The sequence below is a fragment of the Genypterus blacodes genome, unplaced genomic scaffold (genome assembly GCF_046128005.1).
Source record: "Genypterus blacodes isolate CSIRO-AG114 ecotype Tasmania unplaced genomic scaffold, CSIRO-AGI_Gbla_v1 ptg000032l_1, whole genome shotgun sequence".
Classification (NCBI taxonomy): domain Eukaryota; kingdom Metazoa; phylum Chordata; class Actinopteri; order Ophidiiformes; family Ophidiidae; genus Genypterus; species Genypterus blacodes.
In genome coordinates, this window is record NW_027466845.1 from 6,217,501 (window position 1) to 6,222,608 (window position 5,108).

The 5,108-nt window shown below is 46.4% G+C and overlaps 1 protein-coding gene across 1 annotated transcript in view; it reads right to left on the minus strand.

The window, feature by feature from the left end:
- Positions 1–3,822, minus strand: part of LOC142995407 (muscleblind-like protein 1) — a 59,097-nt gene extending 55,275 nt beyond the window's left edge. Inside the window, exon 1 of the mRNA XM_076146437.1 lies at positions 3,733–3,822. The gene's annotated coding sequence lies outside the window, so the exon portion shown is untranslated. The remainder of the gene's footprint in view (positions 1–3,732) is intronic.
- Between the last annotated feature and the right edge of the window lie 1,286 nt (positions 3,823–5,108).

The following is a 5,108-nucleotide window of genomic DNA, read 5'->3' on the forward strand; positions in this document are numbered from 1 at the left end:
AAGTGAAGGTTTGGGATAGAAGAGGACAGAATAGACAAGAGGAGGTTTTGATATTCTGCGCCAGATTTCACAGAAACATGTTTCTGAGAATGGTACATAAGGAAGGAAGCCAGCAAAGGCGGTACCATTATCTGCGTGAAAGCAATATCAAGTTGTTCTCAAAGTAGTTCTGAAAAGTTCAATAGGAGCTCGGAGCTCAGGAACATGGACAAATTAGGCCAACTCAGAGTTATGTGCATTCTTCAGCTGTTCCAAAACATGAAAAAAAGGCTTCAGCGGGAAACCGTCTGGTCTCAGATGATGACTTCATATCAGCTGTGGAGAATTGTTTGGACAGAGAAGAAAAAGGCTGCTGTAGAGGGAACACAAACTCTTCCAGCATCTATAACTGGAGTGCGCCGACTTCTGAAGGATTTACGGCATTTCATGCTCCGATCTCATCAGTCGACCATCTACGGCCCAAACTTTGCTCTGAGAGAAAACGCAAATTGCCGTTGTTTACAGTCCGGATCATCCTCTTGTGACAAGGAGGAGTGAAAAATAGAGAGGAAATGCAAATGAGATGCTGATAAAGCAGCAAAGTAGGAAAAGCAATAAAACTGTAAAACTGCTTTATTTTGCATTAGAAGAGGAGTTTTTATAGCCTGGTTTCAAAGAGGGTTTTCACCAAATTTTGACACTTTAATGTTTAATGTTAGAGTACGTGATCCAAATGTAGACAAAGAGAAGCCCATCACTAAAAAGAAGAAACTATAACTCTCAAATTAACAAGACAAGAATTCAATACAGGCACAAAAACTAGATGAATAAAATATGATTCATCTTTCCCAGCTTTGTTTACATCTCTTATTGAAATTATAAAAAAAAATAACTTTTTGGAAAATAACACTGATTGAATAAAAATGAAATTCTATAAGCTTAAAAAAAGGAGATCAAACTAATGTACGAAGTTCAGATGTCTCTTGAAACAAACATAGAGGACATTTGAGTCTCTGTTCTGAAGTCCCTGCAGCCTTTTGATTGCCACTAAACCAGGCCACAGACGAACACGTGTCCCTCGTGTTCCACGCTGTTACAGACCAGAACGAGAGAAAAGAAGAGAGATCTGACTAAACACTTCACCTCTGATCCAAACGTCTAAGCAGAGCCCAGAGCTGGACTCAATATCTGCTGGAAAGACCTTGTAGATTCCAACAGAATGGAAACGTCTGAGAGGGATTTGATATCTTTCATGGCAGGACTGTGCGGCTGTTCAGTATCTAAGGTCACATCACCGGTAAATAAATACTCTTCAAACAAAAGCAGGAACATTCATTTGAATCTGCTAAAGGCTTGATGGACCCAACTGAGCCTTGGTTTCCTTCTCTACGGTGAGAAAAAGAGAAGGGACCTCAGAAACCTCAGACATGGTACTTAAGGATGGATCTCACGACCTTCACCATCAACTACAAACAAAAGGCATCCACACTAGAGCTCACTGAAACATCACATACAGTTGGCTTCTATCATGTGACTTTGAGTCTCCAGAACATGCCGCAGGCTTCTTACTGCTTGTGTCATTCCTTTCACAGAGGTCCCTGGTGGATCACTTATCAGGCGACTGCACAGAGGGCCAAGGAGGCTCTTAATGAAAAGAATCCTAATGAAAGAAGGAGGCTCTCCATGCTTTGAAAGATGGATTTGTGCGGAGGGGAGCAGATAGCGGCGGCGCTGAATAGGGGGGGCAAGTGAATATTCAAAGAGGTCTCTCCAGTTTGATCTGCATTATTGCTTCTACTGCATGCATTTCATCTCCCGCAAGCCGTGGAAGCTCTTTGCATAGAGCCGTCACAGTGCTCAGCATAAACACACTCCTCCAAGTCCACATCACACGCGCTCTCAAGAAGGTGCAAGATAAACAAGCAAAAGGACTCAGAGTCTCCCAGCTCCATTCAGTGTGTGATGAATGGAAAATATCAATAAAATGGACCTCAGGCTGGATTTAATCGACAACCTGGATCTCTCACTTTTAGTTTTATGACATTCAAAAGACACCCAAAGGTTACATCTGCCTTTTTTCTTTTCTTTTTGCTTTGCATCAAGCTTCATTTCACCCCTTGTCCTGGTTGTCATTTCTGACCTTCTGTTTGGTGTCCACGTGACGGCGCTGAGACAGGATTTCACCACGGAACGCTGAAATTTCCCATCTGAGCCCTGAGAACCGACAGCAATAAAGTTTAAGAGTCTGTGCTCAGAGGCTGCGGCCGCGCCTCGGCCCGTCTGCGGCCGAGCAGATACGGCCACCAGACTCTGCGGCCGTTAAACCACAAAATGACTCGTAACAGGGCCTGGCTTTTAACCGCCAATCAGCTCGGCAACTGTCACCGGACACCACGATAAGTCAACAGGTCTCAGGAACAGGCTCAGACGTAAAGGAAATCAATTTAAAAGACAAATATTTGACTTTATAGTTTTACTTTACAGTTAAACCTCTATTGCATTAAATAAATATTTTCTCTAGTACCAAGCACTTGATATGAACTGCATTCTTGTATTCTATCTGACAGTAGAAGCTCCTCTCAGACTCATAATGAGTATGTCGTGCAGTTTCATCACACCAGTCATCTTTCCATACGACGCCCCCACACTGAGCCCACATGCAAAACCTCTCGAAGCACATTCAAATCATTCATCTGTACGCTGTGTGTGTGTGTGTGTGTGTGTGTGTGTGTGTGACAGACATAATGTAACAAAATCTCTCTAAGATGTACGCTTGCTCGCCCCAAATCAGACGTTTCCATGTGCACAAATATTACAGCAGTCAGTGGCAACAGGCAGGGAAGTTGCCAGAATCACAACATGTCAAATATTAATGACACCCTGTCGTCTGTACACAGGAGCGCTACTCTCTCCTCCGCTCTCTCCTCTCTCTTCCTCTCTCCTCCTCTCGAGAGGGATTAACACTTACACACACACAAACACGCACACACACAGGCGCGCGCGCGCGTCAACCACACACACACACACACACACACACACACACACACACACACACACACACACACACACACACACACACACACACACACACACACACACACACACACAGATCATCTCACAAAGCCACTCGTCTTCCAGACAGACAGAAAAAGAAGCTGCCAGCTTACCTGCCTGTTTGTCTGTGGGTGTTTTCTCTTCTACTCGCTCTGGGTGTACAAGTGTGTGTGTGTGTGTGTGTAAGAGAGTGTACTTGTATGTGTGTGCGCCTGCTCACACACTATCCCTCCGAACAGGAACTGATGAATCTGCACGACTTCAGCCGTGCTCCGTGCAGTGCATTGTGGGGTTTCAGTCTCTCTCTCTCTCTCTCTCTCTCTCTCTCTCTCTCTCTCTCTCCCTCTCCCCCTCTCTCCCTCTCTCTCTCTCTCTCCCTCTCTCCCTGTCTCTCTTTCCCTCTCTCCCCCCCACCTCTCTCTCTCTCTCTCAGTGTTGGAGGGGGATGTCCTCACCTCCCGCCTGGAGAGAGGAGGGTGAGCTCGCGCAGTGTGTCCACATAGACACGCGCACGCACACACAATGCAGAAGAAGCCTCCTGATGACGACGGCCGCGGCTTAGGTTGCCGTAGCAACAGCCTCCCCCTCTCCTCCCTCCCCCTGTTGCTCCTCTAGCTCTTCAGGGTCTCCGGGTGCATTTTTCAGTTTAAATAACAAAACACAGTAGAACCAAAAAAGAAAAATGAAACAGTCATTTACCGGATCGTGTCGGTTCCACTTCCCTCCACTTCTGCGGCTGAATGTTTGCAGTGAGTGGCAGCCGGCGAGAGAGAAGAAACGTGAGGAGAGTCGCGCGATCATGTGAGCTCAACTGTTGCTTCTGCCTCCACAGATAAAGAGGGAGGTGCCGAGTGAGGAGGAGACAGAGCACGCTGCACGTCTGTGTGTGTGTGTGTGTGTGTGTGTGTGTGTGTGTGTGTGTATGCATGCATCTGGTGCTCGCATACGTCCAAGTGTGTGTGTGTGTGTGTGTGTGTGTGTGCCTGTGTGTGTATGTATATATGTGGGTTGATGTGGTAACCCCTGCTGGTTCCAGAAGCCAGGGTATTTTTCCTGTTTGTGGTTTGTTTCCTCAGTGCCTTGATAACGCGCCTCACTCACTTTACCAATGCCAGTGATTCCGCCAGACGAACCGACCAAACCGAACAAGATCCCAAACACTCAACACACACACACACACACACACACACACACACACACACACACACACACACACACACATTCGTCCTTGCAAACGAAGCCAGACAGACGGAGAGACAAAATGTCTCACAGATTGTCCCTTCTGGTGTAATTATTCCCGTTTGCATAGTTATTCACATCAGCGATTCAGGACAGAAATAGAAAAATTCAACGGGCTATCAAGAGAGCCGAGGGAGAGGATAGAAGAAGAAGAAGAAGATAAGGGAAGAGAAGACCTCCTCTCCAGTTTTCTCCCATGGCGACCGAGTGGGTGGAAGGCTGTGACCCTCCCTCAGGCCCTGAGCGATCAGCGGCTTATATCTGAGTCCGAGTGTTCACCCTGTCACAATGGCGCTCTCCTTCACACACACATACACACACACACCCACGCCCTGCTAGCCTTCACCCCTCTTTGTTCTAGTACCTGTCTGTCTCTCACTGCACCCCTGTCTTCTCTGTCTTCAGGCCAGTTAAACACATGTTTTGTTTCAACCCTGATGAGAGATTCTAAGCTAGCGAGTAGAAAAAATAATAATTCCCCCAATCCTGTTCTTCCTCCCAGTAGCCATGGGAACAGGTGAGGGACAGGGATGCATAAGTCAATAGTTTGGATTCTTGTGAGGATGATTTGATCCGTGTGATCTTGGGTGTCAGGAGGGTTGGGAGGCAACAGGTGGCGCTGTTTTACTTTCACTTCTTCAAATCTGATCTGTTGATTTACTACACAGCTAAGAAATGGTTCCTGGAGATACTCACCGTCTCTCCCTAATTTGAGGTATTTCCATCTGGAGTACACTCTGGACTTTAACTCCACTTTTCTCAGAGGAAAATACTCAAACATATTTCCCTTCACTAGATTTCCCTGATGGGCTGCAGTTTCTACTTCCTCTCTTCGC